The 15,094-nt window shown below is 42.6% G+C and overlaps 1 protein-coding gene and 1 pseudogene across 1 annotated transcript in view; both read right to left on the bottom strand.

Moving 5' to 3' along the window:
• The window catches only part of LOC143908348 (uncharacterized), a 256,163-nt gene that overhangs the window by 21,082 nt on the left and 219,987 nt on the right, over window positions 1-15,094 (bottom strand). The gene's annotated exons all lie outside the window — the stretch shown is intronic.
• On the bottom strand, window positions 1,717-12,120 carry LOC143908320 (uncharacterized; annotated as a pseudogene).

The raw sequence follows: 15,094 nt of genomic DNA, 5'->3' as shown, positions 1-15,094 counted from the left end.
GACGAGGTCGGTTAACCCCCGCACAGCTTCGGCAACGGCACAAATTCGCACAGCCCGTGGCAACGGCGAAATTCTGCACAGCTTCGGCAACAGCAGAAGAATAGAAACGATGTCCGCACAGCACTCGGCATTGGCGTAATCGGTAAAGAACTTCCGCACAGCTCTTGCAACGGCGAAAAGATGATGAAACGATCCTCGCACGCGCGCGGCAATGACGAGGTCGGTTAACCCCCGCACAGCTTCGGCAACGGCACGAATTCGCACAGCCCGTGGCAACGGCGAAATTCTGTACAGCTTCGGCAACGGCAGAAGGATAGAAACGATGTCCGCACAGCACTCGGCAATGGCGTAATCGGTAGAGAACTTCCGCACAGCTCTTGCAACGGCGGAAGAACGTTCACGAATGTTCTGCACAGTTTCCGGCAATGACGATCTTCTCGCGCGGCCTTCAGCAACGGCGATGATTGTTCGTGAATTACGCACTTCGCATAATTGATTGTAGTACCGGCACTTTCTCCGGATATTTGCGTGGAATGCTCGCGATCTGCGAGACTGTATCTGTTCGCGGGCTTGCGAATGGCGTCGAATGTTCTCGGCGGTTTTCTTCCGCGTGGCAAGAATCCACTCAAATCGGCTTAAAAAAAAAAATTCCACACGCGAATCGCGTAATCGAGCTTGATCTCACTTCTGAGACTGTAAGGGAGGGCGTCAGGATTGCAGGTTAATTGACTAACGGGTCAACTCGATAAAACACAATATAATCATTGAAAAGATCCGCGCGTTACTTTTGCGACTTGCTCGTACGCCGGTTATACAAGAAGTAATCCGAACAGGGAGTGTCTCCCTCGCAAAGACTCACAGCCAATCACCGCACGCATGCATCAGCCAATCACAGCACATCTGCTACAGCCAATCACAGCACACATGCATCCACCAATCCGAACGCTCTAGGTGGCGCCAGGCGCGAGTGTACCTACGCGAAAGCCTCGTAAATAAGCACGGGAAATTCAAACGGGGTTTACGGCCTTAATCACCGTTTACAGACCCTTGTCAATTTTTCCTACCTGAATGCAGTATCCGAAGATTTTTTGCACGATATATTAGCTTTTACGTTGAAAAATGCGTATACAGCGGAAAGGAAGCGCAATATTAAAGATAGATTTAGCTATTTAAATCACGAGGTAATTTCAATTAATAAGTATATATCAAATAAGTATTAATTATTATGTTTTTTATACTTTTTAGGAATTAGGACATATTCGACGCAGCCGTGCATACAGTTATCACGTTTATTTTAAGAAAATGTTAGATCTAAACTTTAATCCAATTAATAAATAATAAAATTTAATACATTGTTTTCAAGTTTGTAGTTTTGATTACAACAGAGAATATTTTTGAACACAAATTATTTCTGTTACAGATATTAAGCGTGTTGAAGTTAACAAAACAGAAATAAAAATTTTAAAGCAGAGAATAGTTGGTATATGAAAAGTACATATTTATATTATTTTACACAAGTTTCTCGCTGTAACCCATAATAAAGAAAAATTCATTAGTTATTTAATCGAGCATCATTTAATTGCTAAAGAAATACAGTGTCCAAAATGTGGTAATAAATTAATAATTGATACAAGTAATGTCAGATTTTGATGCCGAAAAACATATTATGAAAAAAATTCCAGCAAAAAATATGTAAAAAAAACAATGTCAGTCCCAAACAAGTGCAAAATGTGATACGTGGTTTAGCAAATATTCTTTTTAAGTTGCACTTGTAGAAGCCTCCGAGACATCTGCTTCAGCTTCACCAGGGATCTTCGGTGGATACATTTCCGCAATCGTACAGAAAAAACCGCTCAACCGATCTTCGTAATCATGAACGCGTTTGAAGAGATATTCAGCTAAATATCCCACCAAGTGTAAAGTACGTGTTCCATACCGTGGGATATTAGCTCTTACCTCTCTCCAAACGCGTTCTATGTACTGGGTGTGGGCTCCTAAAATTTAAAAAACTGTGTCAATGCATTTATACATTTCTTAATTTTTCTTTAATATATTATAGTTAAAGTAAAAAATTTGTAAACTATTTAAAATGTTTATACTTACTAGTATCTGGGTCGACGAAATTCATGGAATGATTAACGGTCAGATGTTGGAAGCCTTCATTGTTTAAACAATTGTAAGACTTCCAACAATCTGACATTATCGTCGTCCCAGGTAGGATCCACTCGAGGGGAACACATAAGTCAAAATGACGTCAAAATGACATCTTTTAAAAGTCATGTTGTATAAGTAATGATGACGTCATTATGGTTCTTGGCAAGGACGATTTCGTGACGTCATAATGACGTCAAAACAACGTCTTCTTGACTTTTTTCGTGTGACTTTTTTTTCGTGCATATATATATAATAATTAATATAAAAAATACTTATATTTAAGAACATATTAAAAACTAGTTCATTTTTAAATTATTTATTATATTTTGAGTAACTGTGTAATGTATACATGTACCATAATACAACACTGTATAATATTTGACATAAAATATAATATTATAATTTTTAACTTATATATATATATATATATATATATAGTACGAAATTTGTTGAAAAATATTAGACTGCTCTACTGCATATGGTTTAAAATCAAGGAATGTGTGACAGAAATTCAGCGAGAGCAGATGGTACTAAAAAAAAGTTATAAAAGGACATAAATTATAAAGTAGCGAAGTGTGTGTGCGTGCGTGCGTGCGTGCGTGCGTGCGTGCGTGCGTGCGTGCGTGCGTGCGTGCGTGCGTGCGTGCGTGCGTGCGTGCGTGCGTGCGTGCGTGCGTGCAGGCGTGTGTGCTTGCGTGCGTGCAAGCGTGCGTGCGTGCGTGCGTGCGTGCGTGCGTGCGTGCGTGCGTGCGTGCGTGCGTGCGTGCGTGCGTGCGTGCGTGCGTGCGTGCGTGCGTGCGTGCGTGCGTGCGTGCGTGCGTGCGTGCGTGCGTGCGTGCGTGCGTGCGTGCGTGCGTGCGTGCGTGCGTGCGTGCGTGCGTGCGTGCGTGCGTGCGTGCGTGCGTGCGTGCGTGCGTGCGTGCGTGCGTGCGTGCGTGCGTGCGTGCGTGCGTGCGTGCGTGCGTGCGTGCGTGCGTGCGTGCGTGCGTGCGTGCGTGCGTGCGTGCGTGCGTGCGTGCGTGCGTGCGTGCGTGCGTGCGTGCGTGCGTGCGTGCGTGCGTGCGTGCGTGCGTGCGTGCGTGCGTGCGTGCGTGCGTGCGTGCGTGCGTGCGTGCGTGCGTGCGTGCGTGCGTGCGTGCGTGCGTGCGTGCGTGCGTGCGTGCGTGCGTGCGTGCGTGCGTGCGTGCGTGCGTGCGTGCGTGCGTGCGTGCGTGCGTGCGTGCGTGCGTGCGTGCGTGCGTGCGTGCGTGCGTGCGTGCGTGCGTGCGTGCGTGCGTGCGTGCGTGCGTGCGTGCGTGCGTGCGTGCGTGCGTGCGTGCGTGCGTGCGTGCGTGCGTGCGTGCGTGCGTGCGTGCGTGCGTGCGTGCGTGCGTGCGTGCGTGCGTGCGTGCGTGCGTGCGTGCGTGCGTGCGTGCGTGCGTGCGTGCGTGCGTGCGTGCGTGCGTGCGTGCGTGCGTGCGTGCGTGCGTGCGTGCGTGCGTGCGTGCGTGCGTGCGTGCGTGCGTGCGTGCGTGCGTGCGTGCGTGCGTGCGTGCGTGCGTGCGTGCGTGCGTGCGTGCGTGCGTGCGTGCGTGCGTGCGTGCGTGCGTGCGTGCGTTACTTAATAAACTGGATAGTATATTTTCTTATAAGAAATCATAGTGTACCAATATTTTGAAGTAAAATGTTAAAAGCACAGAATTTCGAGTCTGATTGGGTTCAGTGACTCTAACACCGTGCAAGTATTTGCAAGTACGGCCGCGCTTTGAAAAATTCCACAAAAGAAACGCATGAAACGCGGATAACGAGTTATGGTGGCGCACACCCTCGGTTATAAACATCGTTCGTGTATGCACCGTTTTATTATTGCCATTCGTTCTAATACATGCACGAAGGCTGCGTGCCCGGCCAGACGTATCTCTGAAGTATCATTTCCGATTATTACCCCGAAAGGGGTAATACCTAATTACTTAGGTCCCTTATACTTTTCTTTGGCTACTTGTGTGAAACCATCTCTTCATACTACCTGTGGAAGCTTGAAGATCGTTTTGCGGAAAATTTTTCAAAATAGCGCCTGGAAACACCAAAACGACTGAATTGTAGTTATTGCCAATCAGATGTATTATATATGTACGTTTGTTCGATCACAATGCAACTTACACTGAAGTGCTTCATGGAGTGGGGTGCCTTCAATGCCTAATTTGATCGTACCCGATCCTGTCCAATTAAGAATACGCGCAAGTTTGTTTGATATAATTTTTGGTAGCAACTTTCCAACAGCAGATTTTTCTGTATCTGCGCAAGAAAATGAAGCAAAATAATCGACCTAAAAATGTAAAACACGAAATATCACTATTCAAGTAAATCATTAGTTATATACAAGGTTACTACAATACTTACGGTAGCATTAAAGTTTATATCATTTTCAAGAAACTTCTGAAACGCATTGAATGCCTCGTGAGTCTGGAGGGGCAGCTGCGGCAAATTCTTGGGCCGTACTACTGCCTGCTCTCCAGGAAATAGCTTCCGCAAGATTCTTTCTTGATTAATCAAAAGTATATCGATTTTACTGCTCACTTGTTGTAGTAGTTCAGCCTTGACTAGCTGTACCGCCGAATTCTTTGAAGTGACAACAGCTGAAACAAAATTTCGTTTTGCGTAAAAGTCCTGAAAGCCTTTGACGTTTTCTATCATATAACATTTACAGGTTTCTGGAGAAGTGGAACTGTTACTTGCTGATTTAGTTTTCATTTTCTGCATATGAATTTCCTTTAATTAAGTATTAATTTCAACTTCCTTAGGTGAAAAAGAATATTCCTTTCGACCTGAGACAATTCAAATCAACACTTATAATAATCTCACTGTCATCTAACAACTTAAATATTTCTATTAATTTAAACATGCCTTTGTTTATTACCTTTAAGCGATGAGGTTTGAAGGGCAGAAGCGTCCTTACTGTTTTTGGCGAGCGATTTCATTTCTGATGGTGGTGGTGACAATGTCGATGAAGGCGGTGATGGCAATGGTGATAGGAGTGATTGTGGTGAAGGCGTCGATCGTAATGATGGCTGATTATGTCCAGCTGCACAAAAACACATAGATTATTGTTAATTATTAAGGCCATTGCACGTAACAAATTTTTAGTCATAATCGTAAGGCCGTAAGAAAATAGACCAATCACACTCGATTATTCTTCGAGCTCAAGGAGAATAATCGACTGTGATTGGTTTATTTTCTTACGGCCTTACGATTATGACTAAAATTTTGTTACGTGCAATGGCCTTTTAGTCAAGGTTGTTGTGAAGCATATAACTTTTGACGGGTAGGCAGTCTATTAGATTAAAAAATGAGAAGAAAATCTGAAAACTGAAGTTATTAATAATGTGTAAATTTTGACTGTTTTTACTGGGTAGAATTAAAAATTAGAAAGCCATACCTGGACTTGCATCATCCATCGTGATGGACTGTAATTTTTGAATATCGAAGTTGTCATCAGATCTATCAGAAGGCCCAGATGCGGGTGGTGGGGTAAACTCACGTAAAGGAAGATTTGAATCCCTTCTTGTCAAGGCTGATTTTTCATTTTTATCGCTGCCAACATCTGCACTGTTAACGCTGATATCTTCTCTGATATCTTTTATACCACCTCGACCTACAACACTGCTATCAACTGTAGTCAACAAAACGAATTAGTACTTTGGATAAAAATCTTCTCTCACTTGTGATTGTCATAATTGTCTTTACCCAAGCCATGCTTATATGCATTTTTAGCACCGCGATGTTTTGCAGCCTGACAAGATAAAGTAATATTTTTTTCTTGAAACAGATTACTTTTCTCGTTTTCGGTCTGATGCTGATAATGGTATTTTTTACTGACGTTACTCTCAGCTGTATTCTGAACGATGTGTTTTGTACGCTTACTACGTAAATTAATCTTTTTTAGAATTGTGCTGTCGTTTTCGTTTTGTTCTCCAACTACTCGATTTCGTTTGCGGGACGATACGTTTTTTAATATAGACTGTACTTTGTCTCTAAGAACAGATCTGACGCTAGCATTTTCCTGATCAAAGTTGTCTTCGCTGTCGCTGCTTGCTACCACAATGTTTTCGCGTGTCTTTGGAGAAACATGATTATCCGAGTTGTCTAATTCAAACCGAACCGGTATTTCTTTTTCCTAGGCCTCTCACAATCTGATACATTTGAATCTATGTTTGTTTCTTCTTCTGCTATTATTAGACCTTTTCTAGCATTATTGTATGTTGCTATAAAAAAAAGTGAAATATAGACGATATGAAAGGAAGATCACACATATTTTTACGGACTGCCACTCCGTCGAGGAGATGTCAATGCTATTGCAATTGCACAACTATCTTTTGTGTGTAATATCTGATATAATGTTGTCAATTAGCAGTACTAAACGCAATAATAACTTACAATACTGATGCTTCAATACAATGGGAAATTGTTCCCAACTTGTCTCAGGATCTATCAGACTCATAACCCATCGCGTTATTTTGTCACGTGAACCCTTCTTGGGTGGCCAATATGCTTTATCTGTCCCAATCAGCCACTTAGTAGGTACTATTTCAATCAGATCATCTCCATCCTCCTCCAAAAACTTTACAAGGGAGTACTATAAAAATAAATCTAAAGATCAGTCTCATGAAAATATCCGAACTGTATATGTATATATCATTATAAATCTCATACCATCGTTAATCAAAAATTACGATCTGTGCTGTGCAGGAGTGGAATAAATAGATAACCGTTACTATTAGGAATCAAAACGCATTTTTTGGCGAATTCGCTCAACATCCAATAACGCTTCGTTCTCTCTAAGTTAGAAACATTTACAATTCCGAGCAAAGATGAACGTAATGGAAAGTCATAAGCATCGTTTTGTTCCATGAACTTTCGATCTGCTAGCCAAATATTTCCTGCTGGCGTTTGTATTATATTACTTAAAAGAACTGTCTCCTTCAATCGACACGAAACCCCTATCAGCAATGCTGAGAGAAAGAGTTATTCCCTTCATGGTCAGTGTGGTATACTGTTGGCCATTTTTCAATTCAGGCCAAGGATCATGTTTCTTGTAAAGTATCACATCATTAGGATCTCTAACTGGAGTTGGATTTTTCAGAGTACCATTAGTCTCAATATCTCTGTGTGCTAACTGTTGCAATGGCTTGTAAGTGGAACCGAGTGTTCGAGATATTACGCCGAGATAATTCTCGTACTTGAATGCGGAAAACGTTTCCAGTGAACCGTAGGATCGACATTCTTCAGCTAAATGCGTTATGCTATGAACATTGTACACTACAAACTCCTGTCCAAAAACCTGAGCAGCATGTATCACAAATTCTCTCAAGATACATTCACTTACGTCAATCATAGTAGTTACCAAGAGAGGGCTCGACAATATGTAAATTGCACTGTGTAACATCAAATAAAGATCGTAAATCTTGGGGTCCAAATGATCTTTGAATATCTTAACACCATCATAGAGCAACAGCCTTCTCCATTCCGTCGCCTTATATCTATTATAATGCTTGAAGGTTCGTGGTTTTCTATTGAATTCTGTAGGAATGTTCTTAGCAATTTCTTGTAAGCTTATAGATATTTCTGTTATTGTACGACGACGCAATCTATAACGGTCAGATCCTTCTACCAGATAATGTATCATCCTTTTGAATACACCCTGATGTATCAGATGCATTGGATCGAGTCTGAATTGTGAAACCATACCAGTACCAATACGTTCTAGAGGTGAAATACCAGTGTGGTGTTGTGGGTTTTCTCTAGCAACATAAGAGTCATCTGTTCGAAGTGGACAGTCCAAATTTGTAAAAGTTAAACGATTTTTAAACCTTTTACCTTCAACTGTACACTTTTCGCAAGAAAATCGTCCTGTGTGGCCCATACATTGCTTAATGAAAGTTCTGGCTGGAGCGTCCAAAATGTAATTTCGTATTCGGAAAGGGTAAAAAATCCCGCCCAATTCAAATCCATTCTCATTTAATTCTTCAACTTCCGCAACAAAATCTTCTAAGAACATGTTTATATTCTCCGGTTTGTTATTGCCATAGTAGACACCGATGATAAACGGATCTGCCTCGTCACTAAAACTCCCAAGAATCGGCCAAAACTCGCCATCCGTACTGTTATATAAATTTAGCCCATCAATGTTTACATCCATAACTATTTCACCTTTATCCATTATATACGCATCAGATAATTTTTGGCGTATGTTAGTTTGAATACCCTTATACCACATTTTTCCTGTACCAATTACTTTCAAAGGAACTTTTCGAGAAGTTTTCAAAAGAGTTTTATAACTTTTGGGTAAAATGGGGAAAAGAGGTTGCAATCTAGAGAGCAAATCATTAATTTTTTTTCTGCTTACGCCTCGCAATGCCCACGCTTTAAGTGTTCTTAAAATATAAACATCTCTGTCACACTGCGTGTCAATAACTGGTATATTATTGGGATTAACGTTGCCAATATAAACATTATATTCAGAGTCACTATTGCTGAAAGAATCATATAAATTCCCCAAGTTCTCATTAATTACAATTTCCTCTCGATCATCATTTTGTTCAGAACTTGCGTCAGTACTGCAATTACGTAAACTATCTTCAGTATTTTCCTCATCACTTATCGCATTATTGTCGTCAATTAGTTGGGTTGGAAAACCTTGCAGAATTGTTGCATTAATATTTTCTGCGTTCTCATCACTTTCTCTATCCCCCCGATAAGTATCGGATTCACTAGAATTATTTCTGTCTTCATCAATTTCATCATCCGTATCAAATTCCAAATCAGTTTCACATCTATTAGCATTTGTCAGTCCATACCGTTCTCGTAATTCGTGTTGACGCATTTTCTTAGATACCATGACCTTCGCATTACGTCGGATTTTTCGTTTCAATGATTTTAATTTCTAAAAAAAAAAAAAAAAAAAAAGTATTTTAGTTCAAGATTTTACTTTCTTTTATACAATATAATACTAGCAAGAGAGACTTTTATATACAACTAGAGATAATGTTAAATTTTGTGATTCCATAACCTTAAATATAACCTGTACAACACAGGTTAAAAATATGATTATTATATACTCATCGTCAGTAAATCTACTTACATGTTTCTCAGCCATAATGGTCACTATATATTGTTAACAACAATATTAGTAGAATATTCGGCTATAAACACTTTTTAGTCGTAGCACGTTCAGGCGAGTACAAGCCGGTAAATGGTACGAGCCTAGAAATAATGACGGAAGCACCGCGTGCCAGTCTATCTAGCACGGCGCAGGCAACTTTTATGCCGGCTACAAACCAAAAGCAACACGTGTGATATGAGCGAACGTACAGCTTTCTCGAAAAACCAACACCCGGTGCGCGACACACGACACGACACGACGACACGCGACACGCGATATACATAGAATGAGCTGTACATAGAGCTTTCTCGGCGAAGCTTACGCTCATTGGATATCGTATGTCACATGGTCTGCAGACGGTATAACGCGACACACACACACACACACACGCACGCACGCACGCACGCACGCACGCACGCACGCACGCACGCACGCACGCACGCACGCACGCACGCACGCACGCACGCACGCACGCACGCACGCACGCACGCACGCACGCACGCACGCACGCACGCACGCACGCACGCACGCACGCACGCACGCACGCACGCACGCACGCACGCACGCACGCACGCACGCACGCACGCACGCACGCACGCACGCACGCACGCACGCACGCACGCACGCACGCACGCACGCACGCACGCACGCACGCACGCACGCACGCACGCACGCACGCACGCACGCACGCACGCACGCACGCACGCACGCACGCACGCACGCACGCACGCACGCACGCACGCACGCACGCACGCACGCACGCACGCACGCACGCACGCACGCACGCACGCACGCACGCACGCACGCACGCACGCACGCACGCACGCACGCACGCACGCACGCACGCACGCACGCACGCACGCACGCACGCACGCACGCACGCACGCACGCACGCACGCACGCACGCACGCACGCACGCACGCACGCACGCACGCACGCACGCACGCACGCACGCACGCACGCACGCACGCACGCACGCACGCACGCACGCACGCACGCACGCACGCACGCACGCACGCACGCACGCACGCCACGCACGCACGCACGCACGCACGCACGCACGCACGCACGCACGCACGCACGCACGCACGCACGCACGCACGCACGCACGCACGCACGCACGCACGCACGCACGCACGCACGCACGCACGCACGCACGCACGCACGCACGCACGCACGCACGCACGCACGCACGCACGCACGCACGCACGCACGCACGCACGCACGCACGCACGCACGCACGCACGCACGCACGCACGCACGCACGCACGCACGCACGCACGCACGCACGCACGCACGCACGCACGCACGCACGCACGCACGCACGCACGCACGCACGCACGCACGCACGCACGCACGCACGCACGCACGCACGCACGCACGCACGCACGCACGCACGCACGCACGCACGCACGCACGCACGCACGCACGCACGCACGCACGCACGCACGCACGCACGCACGCACGCACGCACGCACGCACGCACGCACGCACGCACGCACGCACGCACGCACGCACGCACGCACGCACGCACGCACGCACGCACGCACGCACGCACGCACGCACGCACGCACGCACGCACGCACGCACGCACGCACGCACGCACGCACGCACGCACGCACGCACGCACGCACGCACGCACGCACGCACGCACGCACGCACGCACGCACGCACGCACGCACGCACGCACGCACGCACGCACGCACGCACGCACGCACGCACGCACGCACGCACGCACGCACGCACGCACGCACGCACGCACGCACGCACGCACGCACGCACGCACGCACGCACGCACGCACGCACGCACGCACGCACGCACGCACGCACGCACGCACGCACGCACGCACGCACGCACGCACGCACGCACGCACGCACGCACGCACGCACGCACGCACGCACGCACGCACGCACGCACGCACGCACGCACGCACGCACGCACGCACGCACGCACGCACGCACGCACGCACGCACGCACGCACGCACGCACGCACGCACGCACGCACGCACGCACGCACGCACGCACGCACACACACACACACACACACACACACACAATAATTTTAATTTTTAATTAAGTGCCAGGCAATCTATAGTCTCATAAATTAAAAAACCGTTTGTAGCGATGCTTTTATAAGGAATTCACTGAAACATATTCTTTTTCAGAACAATTTGTGAAACTAATGGTTGAACGTACAAATTATTATATTTTTAAAAATAAATTAATATAAAAACCCTGAAAGTCAAAATATCGTCACGTAATGATTTTATGACGAGTCATTGTACAGTCATTTTCGACTCATGATAGTGCCAGTGATCAAACTCTGACTTTTTCCCGTCATTTTGACGTCACAATGACATCATCTTGACTTTTTGTGCTTCTTGGTCCTTTATGATTCCCAGAAAAGTTTCTTCTGTACGATCCAGAACCGCAACAAGAAATATTTTTGTTGAATCGCGTTCATATCCACCGAAGATCCATTTTCCTTCAATAATTCGACCACGGTTGTATTTCCTTTTGCCGATTTTAGCCTCGTCTATTTCAACAATTTTGTTGGAGCCTTCAAGTTTAGTAGAATTTTTTTCGGCCTAGTATATGCAAACCTATATCATTTTAAAATAAATTTGCTAAATATATATTTAAAATATTTATATTTCATGTATTTTAAATGTATCAAATTATACTTACTTCTCGGCAAAAGGAAATCCAATCAACAACCGAATGATCGGAAAGTTGTAACTCCGTGCACAAAAATCGATGTCGCGGAGGCCGTAACATTATAAAGTATGCTGTCAGTCGGCATGCGGTTTCAAAGCTTAACTTTGACTTGCTAAACCACGTATCACATTTTGCACTTGTTTGGAACTGACATTGTTTTTTTACATATTTTTTACTGGAATTCTTTTCATAATATGTTTTCCGGCATCGAAATCTGACACATTACTTGTATCAATTATTAATTTATTATTACATTTTGGACACTGTATTTCTTTATCAATTAAATGATGCTCGATTAAATAATTAATTAACTTTTCTTTATCGTGTGTTACGGCGAGAAACTCGTGCAGAGTCTCATTGTCGGATCGTCGTAGGTCGAACATCGGGCGCAGTGTAAATCCTTTATTGGACTCGTAAAATTAACAAAAGAGAATCAACATTTGAAATTGTTTTACTTACCGCTTGGACAGTTGTCACGTGACCTTCTTTTGCATACGCGTGCGGCTACGGAGCATGCGCATGTGGCCGCAGGGCATGTTCGTGGTCGCTACCAGTCGCTACATCGCGTCGGTATGACAGGTCTCATAACCTGATAGTCGTCAACTTTAACAGTTAATATCTCGCGTCGCGAAGCCGAGCGGGGCTTTTTTCTGCCAGATTCATTCGTTTTGTGCAAAATCGAATCGATTAAGCCTAATTTCGTCGAAATCGGTGAGGAGGGAGCTCTCCTTCAGTTTTACCATATATATATATATATATATATATATATATATATATATATATATATATAATATATATGTATAGTAGATAAATGTAATTTTAACTTACAATTCTTATATTCTTCCATTACTTATTTATTTTCTTCTGTTTCTCGTAAAAATATATTATTAAAAATCGATATTATCTTGAAATTCACTAAATGACATGTGACATGTGAAACTCGCAACTTATAAAATTTTCTACAAACTGAATTTTAATTAATTATATATGAAATAGGGGTAAAAAAAACTGGAAAATACAATAAAATTAAATATAGATTGCTATCTCAAATATTAAAAAAGTTACAGCGTAAAACACACTTTTCTAAAAAAAAAAATTTTTTTAAAGAACCTTTTTACAGATCATCGCCCAATTCAATACCAACTTTCGTTGAATAATTCTCTATCGATTAAAAAAAAAGAGCCCGATATCTCAAGATCTTATTTCAAGACCGTCTTAAGTAATATCTTAAGATGCTAATACGGCTCTGTGATTGGTTAATGGTGATTGCTGAGCGCTATGTTAGAATATGAAAGGGAGCAAGCAGAAAATGTAAAACGGAAGACTAAGGAAAAGGAAACTGAAAAGCGTTTACCGTAAAAAAAATTTTAAAGATGTATAATTGTTGTTTTTGTATAAATATCGTTATAAAAAATTATTCTCTGTATAGGAAGCGAAAGCAGAATGAAAAAAAAGAGAATGAACAAAATTTACAGCAGAAGAAAGATTAAAAAGAAAATAAATGTTAAAATGCTACAATGTTAATGCTACAAAAATATAAGAATATTTATTAATTTTAAATTAAATAAATAAAATTTTATTGAAAAAATATGTCTTTCTTTTTTTAAATAATTTAGTATACAAGATCTTGAATATATCGTATTCATTAATTCAATTTGACACATTAATCTGAAGCATGCTATGTGTGGCATGCTTCATATTAATGTGTCAAATTGCGAGGATTTGTTTCGCAATTGACATTAACGTTATTAAGAGAAAGACGTAAGATTTAAAATTTATTGAGATAGAGAGAGAGTGTGTGTGTAAGAATTTGAGGAAGACGTTAGGAAAGGACAAAGTAAGTAGAAAAGTTAGTGGAGAGATCTTTAAATAATGATCGTAAGAATAATAGCATAAATTACGTTATTTAGAATGCGTTTGAGGGTTCTTATTGGTTAGGTAAGTGGAATAATATACATTTTTAAAGAATAATGCTGCATTCGTAAACGTCACCCGGGTACACACGGGTATACTCCCTTCTCCTTCTAACTCATTGAGATGTTGGCACAAACTGTGCCGCAAGCAACAACGTAGTTTGTGCCAACAACGTCGAACTACGTCAACTGACAGTTGACGTAGCCCTACGTCTAGTTTCCTTCGCTGAATACTTTAACATGAAATAGTACTATATGCATGGTTATCGATATCTGCGTATGCGCATTGCGGACGATTAGGCTTCACTACCTTTCTCTCTCGCGCAATTAACGTTTCTCTCTCGCACGATGTCGGACACAGACTCGATGTTCAATGCTTCTTCCATATATGTTCTATTCTAATAGACGTAGTTCTACGTGTTAATTGCGGCACAGTTTTTTGTTACCGATTTTTTTGGAAGCCGGTTACGAAATTTTTCCATTTTTTCGGGAATTAATTGACTGAATCTTAAAGAATTGTATATGAAGTGTAAGGGTAGAAAGAACTAAAAAATGTAATAAAATTAGAAAAATTGCTAATAATAAAGGGGTTTCCGATTTCTGTTAAAAAAATGTACGCTCCAATTTCCGCAAACTTTGAGATTTCAAGCTGAATTTTTTTTATGGATAATTTTTTGATACCGATTTTTTAGAAACTGGTATCAGAAATTATTCAAATTTCGAAAAATAATAAGTATTAATTAACCGGTTTTCTTGAAACTAGTGCTAAATTTTTTTTTAATTTTTGGAGGTTAAGTTTAATTTTGCTTTCTCATAGAGGAAGCTTTGTTTTCGTAAATTCGTATATGAACCTTCGATTGCGTATAAAGTTGGCTCTAATCAACCAAAAATTTCTACTTGCACATTTTTTTATGGTTAGAGTGTCATTGAAGATACTTGCACATTTTTTAAGCAAAAATCGGTAACCCTTTCACCGATTCTCGCAAAATTTAAAACATCCTTCTTTTAATAATACTCTATATAAAATTAAATGTACATCTTATATACTTTTTAAGCAGAAATCGGTAATCCTTTTACCGATCCTCGCTAAATTCACTAACAATCTTCCTTTAATGATACTCTATCTATCAAATAACTTAAGGTAAACCGAGGCGAATCGGATCAATATAA

Source organism: Temnothorax americanus, unplaced genomic scaffold (genome assembly GCF_048541705.1).
Source record: "Temnothorax americanus isolate GAGA-0224 unplaced genomic scaffold, ASM4854170v1 Scaffold92, whole genome shotgun sequence".
Classification (NCBI taxonomy): domain Eukaryota; kingdom Metazoa; phylum Arthropoda; class Insecta; order Hymenoptera; family Formicidae; genus Temnothorax; species Temnothorax americanus.
The sequence above is the reverse complement of the archived record's forward strand: the minus strand, read 5'-3'. Positions and strand labels throughout refer to the sequence as shown.